Source organism: Lagopus muta, chromosome 1, assembly GCF_023343835.1.
Source record: "Lagopus muta isolate bLagMut1 chromosome 1, bLagMut1 primary, whole genome shotgun sequence".
NCBI classification, from domain to species: domain Eukaryota; kingdom Metazoa; phylum Chordata; class Aves; order Galliformes; family Phasianidae; genus Lagopus; species Lagopus muta.
The window spans coordinates 172108088-172130861 of record NC_064433.1 but is presented as its reverse complement, the minus strand read 5'-3'; the positions used below and the strand labels follow the sequence as shown (position 1 = coordinate 172130861).

General features: G+C 40.3%; 1 protein-coding gene across 2 annotated transcripts in view; it reads right to left on the bottom strand.

Moving 5' to 3' along the window:
• The window catches only part of STARD13 (StAR related lipid transfer domain containing 13), a 308068-nt gene that overhangs the window by 265729 nt on the left and 19565 nt on the right, over window positions 1-22774 (bottom strand). The window lies entirely within an intron of this gene.

Sequence of the window (22774 nt, the reverse complement as noted above, 5' to 3'; positions counted from 1 at the left end):
CAACAGGAACTCAGTAGCCAAAAGATCCTCCAAGCATTGGGGCAGAACAGAAAAAGAAATGAGCAGATCCTTAACAAAAGGCATTTCAGCTTGCTTGCTGCACAAGAGCTCTGTCAACAGAAGTATGTGTGAGAATCCCTGGGGCTAAAACAGCCTTCTGCAAGCACCAGCCAAATTATTCACAGTAAAAGAGAAAAAAAAAAGAAAAAAAAAAGGAGAGGGGAAAAAAATAAAAGGAGAGCAAGAGCATGCTTCACAGCAACACAAGGTGCTTCTAAAAATACAGTGTGACCTCATTCTTCATACTGAACAGGACCTGAACGCTGTGCTTTGCTTTATCACCTGGAGCACCTGGAGTCAGACTCCCTGTGCACACACTGCTCTGGAGACTGTCAGGTTTTGAAAAGGGAGGCCGTGAAATGCCTTTTCATGTAGCACTTCCAAGCAATAGGAAGGAAGACCAAAATTAGCTTTCCATGTCACGTGGCAAATTCTTATTGTTTGTCTGTTTCTTCAAGTCCTACATCTGCTGCCAAGACTTCACAAGTCTTCACTTCTATATATATTAGTAGGATCGTGCCTTGCAGACAGAATGTCTCATGTGCTGCAAGGCAGAGCTGTAGTGTAGGCTCCTGGATGCACAAAATTCATGGTGTGAGTACAAATCAGTTACTCGCAAGCCAAGCCAGCAAAAGGAAGGGATGAATCGCCATTAGAAATTGAGAAGACTGCTGAGCTATACTGTAATTTTTGTTGTCTTTTTCTGTACTGCTTTGATTGGAGCAAACAGCAAAAATGCAAAAGCTGCAACACCATTCTATTTGCATGATGGCTCCTGCCTGCCAGTAGCAGCAGATTACATCTTCCACCTTGAAGTATCCACAGGCAGAGTTTCTGCCAAATCTCTATCCCTCCTGACTCATTGCATGAATGAGGGAGACAGCCCTTAGACGCACCTGATTGCTTTCATGGAAGTTAAGCAGTATTTTAGTCAGCAAAGAATTCGGAATGTTTATGAATGAATTGCTCAGCAAATGAAGACACATATCGAGGCAGCCATTTTACAGGAATTACTTTATAGTTCAGCTTACATTGCTTACAGTCCGCAGACACCTGCACCACCAACCCTTTCCTTGCTGGTCCCACCTCCACTGTGACAGAAGCTCATTTTGCATTGCAATCTCAAATTCAATTAACAGCAGTGATAAAGTGACACTTTGCTAATGTAGCTGGGCCTACACTCCTGTTTGACTGTTACAGCTGTGCTGCTTTCCATCCACCATCCTCACTGACGCTCTTATACCAGCTGGACCTTAGGATCATCAGCATTCTCAACAGCGCCGTCATGGTCACCTCACCACTATGCAGAGCAGTGGCTTAATTGCAACTCAGGTGAGCAAATGTCTCTGCAAGACAGCTAATTCAATTTCTAAGAACTTAAATGGATGGGAAATGCTGAGCCTTAGCTAGTTTACATTATGAGGACCTTGACTTTGCCAGTCATTCTGTTGTGTTCATCCTGTGCAGAGCGGTTACCGTCCTAAGCAGAATCCATGCATAACCATTAGTGAAGTGAAGGACTAAACGTGGCCTTGGAAAGATCTTATGCCTGTTGTATACCCAATTGCATCTCCTTAAAATAAAGTAGCAGAAAGGAGTGAGGTATGAATGGGGATCTGCGGACAGATGCCTTTCAGCGTGGTTCTACAAATGAAGTGTCCCATGTAAGATCTGGCCTTCCTTCAACCAGTCGACTTCTTTCAGTATTGCATTAATTTATTACTTTTTTATTCACTATACTGCCTCAAGTATTTTGTCTTGTGCCTATGAAACACAGCATCAAGCTTCTAATGACATGTTGGCCTGAGGTTGTTTGACTACATGCTTTCAGGAGGCAATTTCAAGGGATTTAAGATTACAATCTGAACTACTTGAGAAATGAAACATTCGGTGAAGTTGCTGAAGATCCCAGTGCTCATGGGAAAGAAGGGGTGAAAGGTACGTGTGTGCATATGCATTTATCTGTAATCTATGTTATTAAATAAAAAAACAGATTTTTTTAATATACTGTTTTGGAACACTTTGCCTTTGTTTTTATATGACTGGTGGAATCAACATAAGCCAGTCATACACAGACACTGGTTATAAGCAGAGGCCCCAAAAATGAACCAACACATAATAAAAACTTTAAAAGCAATACTGAATAAACCATATAGGGAAAATAAACAAATAAATAAATAGCTGTCTCCCTTCAGGTTGAGGTTCTTGGCATTGTTAAAATCCTAGTTCTTCATCTAAGTAAGCAGTCCAAACCGAAGTCAGGAAACAGCATTTCTGCAGGAGAAGTCACAGAGATCTGAGCTCCTGCTTCCTCCAGCTTAAATACCAGCACTGTTTCTACCGCCTGTAATATGAATTCCATTACATACATTTGAGGGATGCTCAATAGACTGTAAATTAATCTTCATTTTGCATAAGAGGAAAGAGGATGAAAGAAACAGCTTTCTCGTGTTGGAAGATACCCACATTGGATATCTTTCGGTTATTTATACCCAGAGTGGAGGAATTAAGGGTCATATTAACATCTCTAAATTTCCTTTTAAACTGATGAAAGAGAAAACATAGAAGACATCCACTTCTCACTCTACAGGCTAGGTAAATAACGAGCAATTTTCTTTCCTAGTTAGCTCTTGTCTATTGAAAGCTGTATGTCAGTACAAAATTGTCCTTTACAACAGCCTGCAAATGGATATATTTTGGTTGGCTTCTAAAGTTGTATTCTTCCCTCTGAGAAATCTCTGCTGGGCCTGTGACGTGCATCAGCAGCAAAAGACACTGGAAAACGGATGTTATTTAGGCATTTTATAGGGGCAGACACTGCTACTGCACTGCGTTTACTGTTCAGAATCACGTAAAGAGGGAAGTAGACTTCTTTAACATTATTTACTGCTCTGCAAAAAGAAAATACATCATTGCCTATGGTAAGAAGATATCAGATTAATTTCACTTATTATTATCCAGTGTCTGTATAAGCAAATGGAAGCTTGCGTCTACTGTGACCACATAGGTAGCAAGAGAGATGCAAACTGGAATCAAACCTTTTTTATCACACAAAAGCATGTCTTAGTCATGCCTTATTTCATTTTCCATCCATAAAAAATTGTTTTTTTTTCTTTACTAATTGTCATGATTGAATTTATACAAACAACTGAAGAGGTTGTAGAGGTTTGAACAGGCATCATCAAGACTTATTTTTATAGGCTGAACTCTTCCTAATAGTTCTGTTTATAAAGGAGCTTCATTTCATTGCAAATGTCCACTCTTCTCCTCTTCTCTCCCCTATGCACACGGTCCTCCTTAATAGGGATAAGCCAATGATCTTAACCAAACCAACTCTCCAGAGCCCTACTTCAAACTTACCTTGCAGCAGAATCTTCAGTCCTTTCCATGCCTCAGCTCTTGTTTCTGTTGCCAAATTTATCAAAACCAACAGCAGCCCTCTTCTGTGTAAGGAATCTGTATCACTAACTGCAATATGTTGTTATGGAAAGTTTTAAGGCTAAATCAGAGAACGCTCAGAAAACAAACAGGAGCGAGTTCTTTAGAGCCATGTATGTTATATCAGTCTGTGGTGTTGCAGCTCTCCAGGTTTATACTGCTGTCAGTCTTTTAAAGTTTCTGCAGCGTTTTGGCAGCATGCTACATTTGTCAGTTGAAATACACTGCTTAATCCAAGGCTGGTAAACAGTCTGAATAGGCAGGGCTTTGATTTATGAACTGCATCAATATGGTAATGAGGACATTGGCTGGGCAATTAGTTTTAAATTGTGTAAGCTCACACTAGCTCTTGTTACTACGAGCACAAAGGTTTGTCTGAACACCTCTGAGTTCAGTACTGCAGAACCCTCTGGTGTCTCCATACCTATCAGACCAGAACCGCAGCAAATTAAAGCTCCCGCTACACCTTTTGAAGTTAATACCACAAAATAATTTGTATGGAAATGTCAGCAGTAAATAGATGTACTCGTTCAAAATGCTACTTTATCCACGCTTTGTTTTTACATTTCAGTATTGGCTTTGGACTCTAACGATGTCTTTATCACCATCTCTGATCAGCGCCTGTAATGAAAGCTAAAGAAGTGGTGATCCCACAATAAAGGCCCATTACTACAAGGGCTGTGCCAGAGGGCAGACTCCTCCTCTTGAGATCTGCAAGATCAATGAGATATAAACGGCTGTGATAGAGGACCATGTCAGCTGCGATGAACGTGAGGTATTTCAGAGGGAGCCGAAGTTATTTTGGAGGAACCCCTTGTGACCCTTATGTGCAGTATGGTCAACAGGAATCCTACACAATCTGCAGGTTTGGTTAAGTAATATTTTCTTATTTTTTGTAAAAAGCACTTTCCTTAAAAACATTTTTGATGAATGACCCAATATGAATCTGAAATAAAGGAATCCATTTAAGCTGGGGACTGTTCACATCTTTTGATTAATCTATTTAATTTTTTAGAGCTTCAAATGAAATATATGAAGTGTTCAGATGAATATTGAAGTATTTTCAACCTTTATATCTCTTGCTTCACCATGCCATTTTTGTTTTGTTTTAATAAATATTTAGTTCTCACAGTTCTTTTGAATTATTCCTTTTTTGAGTCAGTTTAGGTGTTGTATTTTTTTTGCAACCAGTAGAAGTCAAAACACTTAGCAATACTTTAGTGACAGCTGCTTTAGAGGTATCCAAATTCTTATTTATGTACAGAAGGAAGTGTATCTTAAGCCAATGTGCATATTTGAGGCCTGAATTGCTATTTTGAACAAGTTCCCTGTTTACTTTCTGCTCTTTAGTTATTTCTTCTCTTCTCTTTAAAGATCTTGAGATCAGTTAGTTACACTCAACTGTTTACCAGTTTCAGTTCTTAAATTCCAGACCTCTGCTTACTTTCTTGTTTTGCTGGCTACATCAGATTTATGGTGTCAGATGATATTTTCCCCATAGAGGGGGTCCTTGTAGACATTTTGTCATCTAACAGCTCTACCTTTTTTGAGAAACTCAAACAACAAAAATTTCCAAATGGTGTAATGGAATGCAGTACAGAAATATCTAAACCAGCTCTTTGCTTCTTAGCCTAGGTCTCAGAAATAAGAAATGATTCTACAGTTCTATGAAAGCAGTGGAGCTGAGATATATATCTGTAATATACCATGTAATATCAAAAAGTTACCCTAGAGATCTTTACGTGGCACATGCAATAAATGCAAGCCAAGAGAGGCCCTTTTCAAAACACTTCTCTAGACCTTCTGTAATTTGGCTTCTTATGCTATGAATTTATCCTGTGGCACTCCATCTTTTCATCTTTCCTCCATAGAGAATTAATCTGCTTTGGACACTACCAAATAACCACCCCGTCAAGAAAAACTCTGAAATCCACTACTGGATGCTACTAGAAATGTTATTGTACTCACAGTGCCTAAAGCATAGTCCACAAATAACAAATGAGCTTTTTTATATAAAAAAAAAAATCTGGAAAGAAATGAACCATTTATTTCCAACTTGCAATAAATAAAAACAAAAGAGATATAGAAATCTGAATCACAGGGGAGTGCCCAGTGCCTGGCAGGATGAAGCTCATCCAGAACTCAAATAATCCAGTTTCCCTGGAAGCACAGCATTGATACAAGCTCTGTTGCAGAGCCTTTAAAACAAGCAGAATAGTTATTTCCAGGTTATTTCTGCGCAGTGTACAAGCATTCAGCCAAAAGGTCAACATCCGCCTCTCAGTAGGCAATGACTTCTGAAGCTCTATTCAAATATATTAAACTCTGAGATAAATGGTCTCTTTCATCCTCTCTTTTACAAGTACAAAGTGTGTTATGTTAACAGGAGGGAGATTTTCTTTTCTTCAGAGTACTGCAGATGACAGTCATTAATTCGGATATCAGAGAGGAGTAAAATTATTAAGGTTCTTCCCTTGAGACATGAAAAGGACCTGTTGCTTTGACTGAGCCTTAGAAGTACCAGAAATTTAGTTTCAGTCTTTATTCATTAAAAACACCAGTGTATTCATTTGGGCATATTACATGTACTTACATAGACAGTCTGTTACAGTTCAGCATGCCTGCAGCATTGTAAAGGGATGTCAGCAAACCAGTCCTTCATGGGTATAAAACCTAATGGCTATAAATCATTATCAGAGTAAAATGCTGGCATGTATTTTTCATGCTGGATGTTGAATCTTTTTAACAATGAGGAGTAATCGTTGCATTGGCAGTTTTGGTTAAAAAGCAGGAAAACAGGTAATTATATGTATATGAAAATTTAATTACCTTTCTGGTAAGCACATGGTAGAACAAATGCTTTCACTCTGGTAGCCCTCCTCTCTATCACTAGCAAATGTTCCATACAGCTTAAGGCCAAAGTTTGCGATGTTTCCATCAACAAATGTCTCAGGAGGGATTGATCTTCTGAAAGTCATGGGCCTTTCCTTTTGAAAAGTATCAAGCACTACTAAAGAATGCCTCTCTGAAGGGACTCTGAAGGGTCATCTAGCTAACGACAAAAATTCTGATTTCAAAATGTCATTAGCTGGTTTTAAAGTGTGTCTTTGTCCTGACTGTTCCTAGGAGAAGCTTAAAAATTCTGAGACTGGAACTAATGTAGTTTTGGCTCCCTGAGCCACAACGATGACAGAGAGAAGCAGTTCTGTGAAATATGGACTTCCTGGTACACCTCTGACAAGGCATGAATTGGAAACAATGCAAACCAAGAACAGCAACAGTGACTAGAAATTGGGATGTCACCAACACCATCCACCAGCGTGAGCTCTTCTAGCTGGTGAGCCTTCACAGCAGCCACATCCCTTCAGCAGATGAACATTGGTTGAACCCTGCTTGTCCTGATGATACCCAAATGGCCGAGGAAAATGGAACTACTGTTAGGCTTTTCTGAGGAAGAATGGAGCTTTGTATAGGAAAACAAGCAAAGGAAATGAGGAGAGTGGCAAATCAGCCATGTCGTTTTTCAAAACCACATATCCTCAGGGCTCCAGCCAGCTCTGGAATAATCGTGCTCTGAACTCAGGAGATATGCTGCATGACAAACAAGAAATGGGCAAATGAAGATTTGTAGGTATTCAAATTTGCTGTTTCTCCAGCAGATGAAAATTTGGTCAGGGACAGATTGTGTAGAGATACACAGATAATTATAACTCCTCCTTTAAATTGCTTATATTCAGAACAACATGTTTATTAGCCTTTTTATATCTCATTTTAACCTATTATTTTTATGTTCTCAAAACCTAAAATCGCATACACTAATGGCATATTGGAGCATATGCAAATACTCACAGAAGAACTGTTCATTAGAGCTCAGGATGTACTCAGCATGTCCCTGTTGCAGTGCACTGCTTCCATCATACCTTTAACTCATTGGGAGGGCTGTAATGATTTTATATTTCTAAAAGTTCCCATTGCAGGCAAAGAGTGATAAGAATCAGACTGAGAGCTGCATACACACCATCTTGTTTTCACTGAAAATGCCTATTACAATATAGTTTTACTTACACGAGCCTACAGTGCTGTAGGCTGGGGTTTCTTGCTTCATCCCACACTTGTGGAAGATGACCAAAGGGGTGTCAGTATACCAAAGGCAGTGGCAAAACACAAAATGCTAACTTTAGACAACGCATTCTGATAGCTAATCTGTGTTGTTTTAGCATGCTTCAATATGGGATATTTGTGTAATTGTGCAAAAGGTTGAGTTTTCCTTTAAAATTAATATGGTACCTACCTGACAACATCACATTTTTAGAGAATTCTTGTCTTAGATAACCTTCAGTTAAGAAATGTAGGCTTACATAAATAATTCCTAAGATATGTGAAAGTTTCCTAAACAAACACCATACCAGTGAGGGTTCAGGCAGGCAGAAGATTTTTACAAGCTTCTGCTTGAGATATGGTTGAGTTTCCTCTTCTCAGAGCAAGAAGAAGAATGCCAGTGAGCATACGTGCTTACTGCCACACAGCTCCCTCACTGCTCCGTTTTTCTAATAAAGGAAAAACACAGAACTACGCTGTCTGCTGTTTATCTGCGCCAACCAGCCCCAGCGCTGAAGATAGAGTCAGCATTTTGGTTGTCCAGAATAACTCTTTCAGCTGGTGTCCTCCACTTATGCAAGCAAGATGAAACACTGGCCTACAAATTTCCAGGATTTACCTTGAAAGAGATTTTATGTTTTCAGTATAAGATGAAAGAACACGGTTTTACCAAAGACCAATTTATTCTAAATAAATTGTTGGGGCAGAGGAGTGGGGAACATCATTGTCCCAGTGCCTTTAAAATGTCTTTCAAAATGATGGACCACTTTGCATTCTTCAGGTACAAAGTTGGCTATGGTTTGCACGTTGAGTTTCTTGGAAGTGATATGGCTGTAGTGCTTAAGTGGTGACAGTGAAATATCACGTATGGAAACAATTCTGAATGCTTTTTATCAAGCACCATCTCATCTCTAATCAACAGCTGTGCAACAAGGTTTCTGTTTACTCTGATGGGTACCACACCATAAAAGAAATAAAAAGATGCTAATTTCAAGATTTTCAGAGTTGTTTTCCATTTCCTTTAACAAATATTTACAGCTTTATTCTGTGTAGTTATCTGCCGTGTGTGCTGTGTTCCATCAGCATTTCTTTCAGGAGCTTGTGATAAACAGAAATAAAATTACTGAGGATAAGCAGTGGCATATCTGCATGCCTCTTACAAATTCAGCAATGCTGTAAGTGCCTCCTACTCCATAAAAACTAATATGACTCCATGGCATTTCTAAATACAAGGTACATTTAATCAGGAACAGTGGACCAGGCTGAACTAAATGCATTCAATGTTCTTCCTCTCCCAAAAGATAAAAGACAGATCGCTCCCCATAAAAGTGCAGAGGAGCTTAGCAATACATTTAAGGAGCACCTGAAAGACAGAAGTGTCTCTTTCCTGGGGAACTGTGGGCTAGCAGAGATAAACTGACCACTGGTGATGCATAGAGTTCAACTTCTTCAGAAGCTGAATTACGGGTGAAAGATGAAGCATCATACATTAGGTCTACTGTAAAACTGATTGATCTTTGGACCTAAAGCAACTGTAGATATTCCAGTGTACTGCTTTGAAAACCAGCCCTTCTTTGGCTCCTGAGCATCCTCCTTGATGTTCCCAATCTTCTCACCTAGGCTAAAAATCTTTCAAATTGAAAACATTGCCTCTGGAAATTCAGCAAATCTTAAAATATTGATCTTTCAGAATGAATTCATAAAGCATGCTACAGTGGAACAAACATCTGCTTTTGCAACTCAATTTATGCTGTCCTTTCCTCTGATACTTGCTAAACATTAGCTTTCCATCTTTTCCAATATGTTTTTCTAAAAGCTAGAGCTTACAGTTAGACATGTACTGACTACTGGAAGGGACTGAGATCTACAAACATTACTGGGCTGAAGGCATCGCAGTTCAGTATCTAACAGAGTTAGCAGAAGTGGGAATTGCAACTGTCTTCCTGCTATCAAAGTAACTTCACATCTTGAGAAGAAGAAAGAGACTTAAAAGGACTGTTTGAAGAGGAACAGAACAAATGCAGCCATTATTGAGTAACACATCTATCGACTAAGCAAGAACTTCTGTTTAATATAAGGCTTGTAGAAGGCACTGAGCCACAGAATTTGTGTACCTTTTCTATCATCCTTTGCAACCTCTTGACATTTTCTACTTTATGACCACAATTATTTTGACTACACTTTCCCACCCGACCTCTTCCTAACAGTTAGCGAGGGAATGCTGAAGGCCAGAAGAGTGAAGCTATTATGGCACAATGGCTACCTGTCTGCTACAAGGGTACAAAAAATCACAGTCAGAATGAATAAAAAACACAAAAAGAACTAATCTGGTTCTCTCTGAAGTTGTTCCCTGCAAAATCTAGTTGTTCAGTTCCATCTGCCCAAAACCTTTCCTTTGACAACCCTTAGCAGCCCACTTTTCTTCCCCTTCGCATTCCCTGCATTGCCATTTGACCTACCTGTGCCAAGCACGGTGCTTGGATGCCTCCCTTTTTCTGATGGATGCTCTGCAGTGACTGACATCTCACAGGCAGGCACATTTAGCCCTGGTTGGGCAGAGCTGCCCTGCTGCACAGCGCACGGACAGCTGTGGGCTCCAGGAGCACTCCCAGGCAGTGTGCTGGCAGCGAGGCAGCAGCTCTGCCTCCTGGCAAGCCCAAGCACCTCTGCCTTCTATCAAGCCAAGTTGGCTGACTGGCGGTGCCTCGAGCAAGCATCTGTAAGCTTATTGTATATGAACAACACTTTTGTGTCCCTAACTTGACGTGTGAAGTGAGGATTAAGATTAGAGAAAAGAATCACAGAATCACAGAATCACAGAATTGTAGGGGTTGGAAGGGACCTCCAGAGATCATCGAGTCCAACCCCCCTGCCAAAGCAGGTTCCCTACACCAGGTAGCACAGGTAGGCATCCAGGCAGGTCTTGAACATCTCCAGAGAAGGAGACTCCACCACCTCCCTGGGCAGCCTGTTCCAGTGCTCCGTCACCTCACTGTAAAGAAGTTCTTGCGCATGTTTGTGCGGAACTTCCTATGCTGCAGAACCTGAGGAGAAGGTTGTCTTGTACAGCGAGAGAAGGGTTTTGGGGGAGGAAATAGATGGAATTGGGGGTGATATTCAAGAGAGCTGGAAATGCTTTAGATTTATGGTGAAAGTTGGTATTTTGGACATGTATGCTATTTTGAGGGAATTGACACATCACTGCTCTTAGGTGGTACTGGCTGAAAATGGCTGAGCTGAGGCTCTGTGGTTACTTGTGGAGGCCTTCCTCATCCCACCTTAGGAAGGCACAGTCTCAGTGGGTCACAGTAGAGCTGTGTGGCATCCTAGTGGCTTCTGAGCTTTGCTGGACAGCAGGGGCAGTGTTTTGGATTGATGATTTAGAAAGGAAATGTTCCAACTCCCAGGCAGGTACTTCAGGTAAGTGATGGAAAGCCTCTTCTGCTGCCAGTACAGCATCATCTCTTTAGGGTTAAAAAATCCATCTACCATAAGTTCTATTAATAGAAAATCAGCTCAGAAATGTTTCCCTTGAAAGAGGGTCTTGTTTTTCAAGGTGCCAAGGTCACAGTGAGGGTCCTGTCATGGGATGGGACCAGGGGGGTGTGGAAGGGAACACAGCACTCCAAGCTCCCACATTTTGACAGGACGGTCAGCAGGGTGCAGTGCTACCTCTAGGCCTTGCATTTAAATTTAAGGCTTCTTGTAAACCAGATCTGAGTTTACATATCAGGCAGGCCAGCAGGTCCATCTTTGGGCTTAAACCACAATGGAAGCCAATGTATACCACTGCTGATAAGCCAAGGGGTCAGAAGGAGGATCTGTAGAAGCTGAGTTAATCTGTGTCAAAGTAAGCAGAGTAAAAAGGCACTGTACCTGGACAAGAAAGAAACCCCAAAAAAGGAATAAAAAAAGTGATGCTAAAATACTAGAAGCATATTTCTCCAGAGCCTAGTAAATCACTGAATTTTGGTGCCAATAGCTAAAGTGTGGGGACATAAAAAAAAAAGTAAAAAGTCATCCTAAAACAAAGATTCAGAACTGAAGATGATGTGATGCACAGATGATGTGCGCAAGATGATTCACAGGCAGCACTTGGGATTTAACTGGCATGCATGGGGAGTTTCACTCTTAAAGGGAGCTAAAAATTTGTCAGTTCTGTAGGGCTATTACAAGAGAAGAGTTGCTTTAGCTCTCAAATACTGTTTTCAAACAATGCTCTCCCTCCTGAAATGGGAACACCAAATCTGACTCAGAGAAGAGCTGGGATGCTGCCCGGAGGAATAGTATGAATCATCTCAACCACTAGTACTGTCAATCTACTAAAAGCATCATATCTGCACTTGCATCTGTGGTTTATGGGTTAGAAAATGTGGCCTAAGGCAGGGGTTTTTTTGCTTCTTTTTTTTTTTTTTTTTTTTTTTAACATGGTGTCCATAAATTAAAAAGAGTGTGTTTAATACCAGGTTGATTGGGATTTTAAAATATCACTAGAATTTTCAAAACATAATTCTTGCTTTTCTGGATAATATCTCACAGAAAGTCATACTTCAAAACTCAGGAATTTAAAGTGATGAAATCTCTAATTCCTCAGAGACTGAGCTGTGCCAATGTACAAAAATGCTGTTTATGTTATGAGTAGGCCAAGGCACTCTACAAAGCATCCCTTCTTTATCGTGAAAAATGCAGTGGATTCACAGGAATGAGTCCCTGCTAAGGAATTCACAGCCAATACTTCTGCACATCACACAACACAGATAACTATTTAGTGGTTGGTTTTACACTGAATTTAGAGAACTTTGATTTAGAGAAGTTTGGAAATATCTTACTCATCCAAATGCTGATAACTACAGACAAGGAGAAGGCTGAGGTACTCAAGAACTTTTTTGCCTTGATCTTCTCTGATAACTGCTTGTCACACAGCCTTCAAACAAGTGGTTGGGAAGGAGAGGACTGGGGAATTGTCCCTTCTGCTGTAAGTGAAGATTAAGTTCATGATCACCTGAGGAACCTGAACATCTGCAAGTATGTGGGTTCCAATGAGATGTATGCCAGAGACAGAATTAGTGGATGTAGTTGTCAAGCAACTCTCAATAATATCTGAAAAGTCATAATAATCAGGTGAAGCTCCTGGTGACTGGAAAAAAGGTATCACACTCATTTTTAAGAAGGGTAAAAAGGATGACCCCAGGAACTACCAACCTGTCAGTCTCACCTCTGTGCTGGGAAAGACCATGGAGCAGATACTCCTGGAAGCTATGCTAAGGGACATGGAAGACAGGGGGGTGATATGGGAGAACCAGCAAGGTTCACCAAGGGCAAATCCTGCTTGACCAACCTAGTGGCCTTCTCTGATGGTGTAACTGCATCAATGGGCAAGGGAAGAGCCACTGATGCCATATATCTGGACTTCAGTGAGGCCTTTGACATGACACTCCACAACATCCTTCTCTCCAAACTGGAAAGATGGATTTGATGGTTGGAGTGTTCAATGGATGAAGAACTGTCTGCAGGGTCAAATCCACAGAGTGGTAGCCAATGGCTCAGTGTCTGTATGAAGATCAGTGACGAGTGGTGTCCCCCAAGGATTGGTGCTGGGTCCGAGACTCTTTAATACCTTCATCAGTGACACTGACAGTGGGGTTAAGTGCACCCTCAGCAAGTTTGCTGGTGACACCAAGCTGTGGGGTACGGTTGGCACTCCTGAGGGATGGGGTGCCATCCAGAGGGACCTAACAGGCTGAAGAGCGGGCCTCTACATTTAGTATTGAATTTAAAGATGCTTTATTCTAAGTAATATGTTGCTGCAAACACATCGCTTCTGGATTGATTCTTACAGCCTTTCATGAAATAGTTCTTTGTTAACACTTTCACCCTTAGAAAATAGAAGAATCCTTCAAAAACGTTCTTCAGAGAGAGGCGGCTTGTTTTGGAAAAGTAAGTTCTCAACAAACTCAACCAATTTCCTGAGTGAAATAATCTATACTCTGCTTTTGTAACTGAATCTAGAATTTCCTCTGTTAGGACTCTCTTGTTGAGAGGTGGGGTTCTCCTCCTCTGCTGGTTTTTAATGCAGTTATTTCAGACAGTTTTTGAGGTAATAGCATACTAAATAGCAACAACACCAACAGAGGATTAAAGGCAGCTGGTGCTTTGCTCTGAATGACTAGATGAAACAGAACAACAGGCTGCTGATGTGTGTCTTCTGCTTAGACTCACACAGTCTTGACTTGGCATGTTTACAGCTGTGCTGTTTAGTTTCGTTTTGTTAAAACTGATTAATAATTTGCCCAGAGAAGTTGTGGATGTCTGCACCCTGGAAGTGTTCAAGTTCAGGATGGATGGGGCCCTGGGCAGCCTGATCTGATGCCAGATTTATTGGTTGGCAACCTGCCCCTGCCAGGGGGTGGAACTAAATGATCTCTGAGGTCCCTTTCAACCCAAGCCATTCATGATTATATGACTCTAATATAAGTACATCTCATAGATGTGTCATGTATTAAAGCAATCCAAAGCAGCACTCTGATTTGTTCTCAATCACTGCATTATTCATTTACTGACTCCTGCACCCAGGCATAATCAATCTGGGCTATAAAAATAAATGTATTATGTTTTTAGTAGAGCTGGAGGACTCAGATGAGGAAAAGTGTGAGAAGGTGGGACGGAAGCAAAACTGAAAGTCCTTAGAGGCATTTTATTAAAAAAAATCTATTAGAAAAATGTTCTTTTCATTAAACTGAGATCAAAATAAAAAAATACAATTTTGAAGAAGATAAAACTTAGATGAGTCACAGTAGTTCTATTTTTTTGTACCACTACTCTGACAAATGTAGTCAGAATAATCAACATACTCTGTATGTAATGTACAACATACATTATAGCAGGCCTATTACTCTAGGGATTTTTTGTTTTGGTTTGATTTGGTTTTGGAATTGATTTAGGAAAGTGTTTTACCAGCATTAATAAAATGCATTTTCTGTAATAACAGAAAATAAAAGACTAAAAATAATAGGGTTTCATATAAAATCTTTCAGGAATCGCTGTTTAGAGAAAATTAATAAATTTGTTTTCATCCCAATCTGCAGTGAAATATATTTTAAAATATTCTTTTTATCCTATCCTTATCCTATTTCTTGCAAGATGTGAACTATGATTTCTGCCACACACCAATCCAAATTGTGGGTAAAAGAGTCTCTTCTCTAAAAGGTCCACATATATGGTTCAGAGTTGATAAAATGTTATGATTAACCTCACTGTCCATTTATGCCAGTGCCATGTTACTATTCTGAGTGTCACAGAAAACTCTCACTTTTTACCTGCCAGAAGTCCATCAGGATTGTTGAGTATTTGCTGCATTCTTCTCCAGCACCAACACAGAGAGAATCATGTTTTGTGAAACCTACAGTACTGCTGATACAAATCTTCAAAGCATTTCATGGAAAAGAAATAGTTACATATTTCTTGCTGTTAGTCTTTAAATGTTATCTCTATTACTAACCTGTAGAAGCTCAGCTTCGAGGAAAACCCCCAGATACCCTCTCAGCAGCACAAGGGACTGAAACACCAAATGACACAAAGGAATTTGTGACTTGAAAGAGCCATCAATAGGACAATGTAATCACACTGCAACAGTAATGAGTAGGTTACTACATCTATGTATACTACCAGTTTCCAGTACCTTGTTGCCAGACCATTACACACAACAAAATAGCCTACTGCTGTGGGAAATATTCTTCAGTTTCTGTCCATGACCTCATATTTTACCTTTTTCCTATAGATTCAGACCTAGCTCTGTGTTCTTCCCCTTAGGTACTTGTGCACTGTAATTAAATGCTGTATCACCTGCTCCTTTTTCACGGCCCAACATGTTAAGGTCTTGGAGCCATTTCTTCAGAAGACATATTCTCCTTTCTACTAAATTAGTCTTGTTCCCTGGACCCATTCCAACTCTTCCTTAGGGAATGCACCAAATTACAAACTTCTTGAAAGATTTAGAGGTCCAGTAGGGCTGCACGTGGTGCAGAAATTAGGGAAGTTGGCTTTCAAATATATGGCAGGGCAGATTAAAGTCAGTGGAAGGTCATCACATGAAAAGATTAGAGGATCAAGAGTTCATAGTTTGAATACAGTATGAGTTAAAGATGTTAGCAGCAATTCAAGCAGTGCCTATTCAAATTCTAAGTTTAATGCTAGCTTTCCTTTACCTTTGTGCATTTTAATATCAAGTGTTTCAGACTCTCAGCTGGTGTCAGTAGCTATGGCTGCAGAGCAATTTCAGCTAAGGCTGCCTGTGGAGTAATTTCAGTTTGCCCAGCTGATGTGCAGCCAGAGGGAGATACCAGAGCACATGTATGATGTTGCTGTGATGGAGGACAGAGCATGGTCCCTGTCCCAGAGACATGGGGAGGCAAAGAGGAAAAAGCAGCTCCCAGGTGTTTGATTCCCAACCTGCCTGGAGCCAGGGCCAGGAGATGGCCAAACCTGCCAGACCCTGTTCTCCAAAATGGGAAAAGGGGATCAGAGCTGGAGCACCAGCAGCCCCATCTCTTCACATCTTGAACTGGAGGCTCTGCTCCAGGGCTGGACCCCATCCTGTTCCACCTAGCTGTCACCATGCTGTGGGTCAGCACCTCTGGGGTTAGCAAAAAGCAATTATGTGCGATCCTGAAATGCATCACATAAAAAGAATGCATCATATAAATAAGCTGTAAGTGTAGTTTGTACTTAAAGCAAAACAAATTCTCTGTTTAGCTATGTCTGATTGTTCAGTGACTGCAGCAAGCACCATGACAGTCAGTGTGATGTACTGTGTTCTTCTAAAGATTCTCTTAATGATAGCTGTGTGACAACTCATAAATGACATTTATGTTCTACAGCACTTGATAACGTCAGCTTCACTACATTAATACACTCTTTTTTTCTAATGCCTAATTGTTTCAGATATCTGAATGGCAATGTCTGCTTGAGGAGTGAGAAAATGTTAGTGCCCTATCTGTGTCAGAGGATGGCCTGATCCAAGTAGGATAGAAAGCTTTAAATAGTAAACAGGGATGAAAAGGTAGATCACAGTATTTGCTCACGCGCCCCATGCAAATGACTTCATAAAACAAAGTTATTTTACAACAGCAGTACTCAAAATCTTCCAGGGAGTGGGTCAAGAGTCATTCATGGGGCTGCACTGTAAGAGGTGGATTCCTAGGCCCAGCACATTTCTAGATACTGCAGAGCCCTGTCAATGCTGCAGCATAACAGCAGCAGAACTGCTTTTTAAAATCCCCAAGTGCATATTCTGCAAGCAATCTCTTTAAAATATATGTTAAACCTAATATTTTCTATATCAGTCATGCCTTCTTTGCAAAAGACCCTGGCTGTGGATCAGCTAGTCTTGTATAGATGTAATCTGACAAGTATATATTGAAACTCCTAGAATCACTGTTTTTTTCTAGCTTTTATTTTACTTCCTTTTGCGTTTTTCATTCTGTCTCTGTTCTTTATATTATAGACAGGATGAAGAAATACAGTGTATGTCAATGTCTGTACAGTGTTTCCTTCCAGAATTCATGCCAAAATGCTGTTCAGTACTCAACAACCAGCCACCAGCAAGATTTTTTAGACGTTTAGGTTAAAAGTCCACTTAGTATGACTAATGTCAAGGAGTTAATGTCTTTGCAAAGTATTAAAATATGCACTTAATTCTTGTCATCATTCGGCACCAGAACTGAGTTTATGTACATGTTTTAGAGAGACTGCATGGGAACTGCTGAGACTTAAAGCACCAGTGGCAGCTACCATCAGCTGTTTGGTTTGCAGCAGGACCACAGACAACAGACTCTACCAATCCGCAAGAAACGGACCTTGTCTGGAAGAACTTGCCATTTAAACACGTGGAACAAGAGTCTGGAGGAAAAGCAGAAAACTCAGAGCAAGGCAGTAGGTATATGATAAAGTCTGACGACCAAAGTAATTGTCTCTTTAACTAAAAGATACTAAAATAAAAGATTTTTGATGATTTAAATGAGCTTTAAACAAATAAGCTCAAAGAAACTCAAATAAACTCTGTGAGTCTACCCAATCCAGGGCAAAACCAGGAACAGACATGAAGAGGCCCAGATGCTTCAGTATCCTATGCTCAGTCCATCCTGCTGGTGGTTTGGTATTTCTTCCGCTGTTTCACCTCTGCCCTTTGCTGCTCTCTCCAAAGCAAAAGCAAAAAACGATTCAGAAGGACAGCATGATGATTGCACACTGTATTTACTGTAAGCTTTGTCCTCTGATTTTCTAAAACTATTTGTGTGTGTTAAAAGACTTTATGTTTAAGTTCTCTTGTTTAACAGACAAAAATACTTGTTCTGTTAAAAGACTTCTGCACTACATGTATGGGCTGTTTAAATAACCTTTTTTCCCATCTTCTCTGTAATCAGAGGATTTGAATGCTAATGCAACAGGTTCATGCTAGAACCTGATTATATCCCAGAGCGACAATTCTGAGTGGCATCAGTCCATGGTATCTGACAGTATTTGCCAAAAACATGTCAGGACTCCCCTATACTTCAAATCACCCCATAAATTCTACCCTTACACAACACAGGTGACCTCATAGCCAAAGCATGCCTTAATGATCAAGCGAGTGGAAACGTTCAGCAAATACATCGAATGTTTGACATTGTTATCAGTGGGTGTTCCCTGGGTCTCTTGTGAAACAATCACAAGATAAATGCAAGGCCAAGAAGTGTCAGCCAAGTGAAACCCTTAAAAGTTACTCAAGAAATTTAAATAGAAAACCGTATTTTTCTATGCTAACATTCAGCAGAATATTTCATAGAGAAGTACAGGCAAAACAAAAACATATTTTTGAACACTGAGTCACATTCATTGCTTTGATTTTCTTTTATGTGATTTCTAATCATGTTGTCAAGCTGGATAAGTATAACACCCTGACAAGGAATTCTGAGAAATTAAGGGTTTAGAATTCTACAAAGTCTTTGATAAAATCCATTATAAAAATGATGCTCAATATAGACAGCTGTTTCAGCCTTTCAACCTCTCTGAATCTAGCCTTTGAAAAAAATCCCAATAAAAGAAGTTTGATTGCAAAAAGCAGGGTTCAGTGCCCCTCTGCAGTGCATAAAGGTCTTTGCTACTTCTGGTAATATCTAGGTCAGCAGAAATCATTGAAGGGCTAGAGCAACATAACAGAGGGAGAAAGAATAAAGTCAGAAAGAAACCCAGACTTTTTTATTCTTTCTTTTTCCCCGTTCTCCCCTTTAGAAAGTATATTATCTTGATGTATTCGCAGTTCCTTTCCCACCCTGCACATATGTGATATTCTACATCAGACCTCTGGGGCAGCCTCTTAGGTCTACACTGACAATGGAGTCCATCCATGGTGTCTTCAATGGAACAAGTAGCACATCTTAGGGGAAACACTTTAAAATTTCAACCACAACCACCTGTCCTTGGTAGTCTTATTAAGAATGAAGCACTGACCCAGTAACCATTATACATTCCTGTTAGCCTGATGAAGTAAATGGGACAACTCAAATGCAGAATATAGAGAATATACTTGGCATGAGTTGGGAAACTTCATATTAATATGTGAGGGTTGCTGTAAAAGTAATGCCTCTTATTTCATTACTTTGGTCCACGATGTCAAAGGTGGATGTTGGTGGTATGGCAGCAGAGCCTTTTCACCAAATTGTTGCCATATGACAGATGGCAGCAGAGGGGAAGTCTGACAGAATGGTGTCTGACATGGAAGTGCGTCTGAAGCAAAGGTGTCACTGAATTCCTCCAAGCAGAAAAAATGGCACCCACTGACATTCATCAATGCTTGCTGAACATTTATGGAGACCAAACATTGGAGTGGTAGGTGGTGCATTTAGCAGGGGTAACAGTGATGTGAAAGACGAGCCATGTTCCAGACAGCCATGTTAAACTACATGAAGAGTTCCTCAATCAGCTCATCCACATCAATCAATGGATTACAACTGGTGAAATATATATGAAGCTGAATGTTACCTTCAGTGCATTGGAAACTGTGGTAGCAACGTTGTTACATGGCAGTATTTGTGCCAAGTGGGTCCCATATATACTCACACAGGAACAGAAAGAACACCATATGCAAGTTTTTCAGGACCTGCTGAATGAATATTGGGCTGAAAATGACAGTTTCCTGGATCACATTGTTATCAGTGCCAAGATGCGGTCACACCATTATGAGCTGGAGTCAGAATGGCATTCCATGGAGTTGCAAAGTAAATTCCCCATTGAAGAACAAGTTACAGATGCAGCCCACAGTGGGTAAACTGATGTGTACTGTCTTTTGAGATAGGAAAGGGGTGATCCTTCCAGATGTCCAGGCACCCAGACAAATTATCAGTTCTGACCACTACATTGCTGAATAATCTAAAGGCTTGAATGCCAGAGTCAGGCCAGAGGAGAAGGAAACCTTTCTCTTGCAATGTGATAATCCCACACCAGTTTGAATGTGGAACACATTGCCAGTTGTGGCTGGACTGTCCTACCATACCCTCTGTATTGCTGGATTTGGTACCTTCTGATTTCCATCTTCTCAGGCTAATGGAAGATGGGCTGGATGGGCAACATTTTCCTAGCAATGATGCCATCTTAGCAGCTGTGAAACACTGGGTCACCTGCTGGTGCAGATTTTTATATACATGGCATGCAGGCTCTTGTTAATCACTGTCAAAAGTGCATGTTTAATGCTGGTGACTATGTCGAAAAACAATGTTTTGTAGCTGAGTATTTGCTCTATCAAACAGTGTTACTGGGCTTATTGAATCTGCTGTAGCTTCTGTGAAAATAAATAGGAGGTGTTATCTTTAGAGCGACCTATGTATCCCATATACAGAGACATAAAAGAGACAAAATAAACAAACAAATAAAAAAATAAATCCCTGACCTGCTGGCTAGTGCTTAGTCAAAAGCATTGTCTGGTTACCTTTGCACTGAAATTATTTGCCATCAAAAATTCACATTCATTAACTGAAGAACATAAAGGGGACACTTCAAAAGATAGATTTGCAATGGCCTGAGCTGAAAGAGACTTAATGCTTAGGTAATGACAGGTACCCACATAACCCTATAAGTTGGCTATAACCCTGTTCAGGGTGATGGTAAAAATGATGGATGACAGTCACATGTATGTGTGCTGCATTACTAAATAATGAGGTGCACTGCACTACACGTTTTGCCTCCAGGAACATCTATTTTGTCACTCTCTTTATTCTTCTTTTTGCAGTAGAACATCGTAATTTGATTATGAACTTCTCAGGTTTTAGGGGTGTGGCACTGTGCTGAATCTTTAGTCTCAATTACTGTGCAAAACAAAATACATCAAAGTAGTTCAAGGATTCCACAAAAAATGAAGTCAAATAAAATCAAGTCTGAACATTCAGTAGCAGAACTTTCCCACTTTCCCTCCTCAGCTGTGGAATTCAAAACTTTACTGCATCAAGGAGAAAGCTCACAAATAAAGACTTATGACAAGAAAAGCAATGGAATACACTTCCAATTTGAAATATCAGAGCTCTTTTACTTCTGGTGTATCTTATTGCAGTACCTCTTCCATGCCATGTGAAGTGCAGGCAAAAGGACCTTCATATCACAAGCGTTATGTGAAAAATTCTCCATCAACACAAGATGAAAACTCACTCCATTTGCTTGTATGTTTCTGGAAGGAACCTGCAAATGCTAATGGTAAGGGAAAGCTTCAAGGATTTCCTTAGGAAAAAGACTGAGTGGACTGAAAAACTCAAGGGCTGATATTTGCTCCTGTGCTGAACCCCATGGCACTGAAGAGGCATTATGAGCGTCTTAGTGCAGTTCTTTAGACTAAAGAACTCATCAAGAATAACGATTATTTTTGTTCTGTCATGGATTTTTCAACTTTGGGACTTGGTATGGATAGCATCTTACCAGAACAAGTGATGCCAGCTGTTATGTGATAGATTGTGATGGCTCTGTAACGATTTTTAATGTTGGCAGGAGACTCTATTACAATAAACGGAAAATATGTTTACCCTATTACAGCTAATGCATAGGATAAAATCCTCTGCGACTCCTCTGTGTGCACACAAACCAGATGCTGACAGGGCCCAGCTGCAGGCCCCATTTTACCAGTTTATCCAATTCTTCCTCAGTGAGTAATTGCGTCTTGTCTCGTTTCTAATCTAATTCCATCCATTATTCAAGATGGATTATTTCCAGGGATGCTGTATAGGAGCAGGAATGTTTGCAAAATAACAATCCTGAAAATCTATGTTCTGATATATGAGGCCTTCTGCTGTACTTTTTCCTTGGTCTGTATATGCAGAGAAGAAGAAAAGGAGAAGCACAAGATACAGCATCTATGTATCCTGCAAGGCAAAAGCTGGTGGATAGTCTGCTGTTGGTGACGCTATGCCAAGAGTACTGCCTATAGCATAGATCTATACATGCATTTGCACTTTGCTTGTCCATCCCTCATTTTCTTGCCTCATGCTAAGCAGGAAGCTTTTTCAGGCAGCAGTCACCTTTTTGTTGTGTGCCTATGTGGCAGCACAAACAGCAGAATGTGGTTCAGAAACGGTGTTCTGTGCCAAAAGGTAACACAAATTAATACACATCTATGTAGAAAGGACACATATGAAGTGTGTATCTATATAGCAGCCTAGCAAGGGTGAGTTGGCCAGTTTGGAGATGCAGATGTTTTCTCAACACAGCATGGTCTTCTCTCCAGTTTTGTCCCTGCAAATCCAGAGGGTGACACAAAGATGTTTTATCAGGTTTTCAGTAAATGCCCTCCATCTCAGTGCCAGAGGATCAAAATTCAGCTGTCCGTGTTGAGGCCGGTCAGTGATGCCATTGGAAGTGAAACTGTGAGAGCAAAATGTAACTGCTTGTCTCCAGGAAAAGAAGATCTGAAGGAAAAGACTCTTTTCTGAAGGTGTAAGTCAGCCTTTATAACTCATAGCCCGAAGGGAACTGTGTATTTTGTGTTAACCACAAAATCAGACTGTTTATGAAACTGGATGTTTTTTTAACTAATCGGTCTTCATGTGCCATGCTCATTGTAAATCTTAATATGTAAATCACCCAAGTAGACAGATTTCAGCACACTCGAAGTTCACACAGATTTCCATACAGAAGGCATTAGGAATTCCCTGTTTAGTCCTTA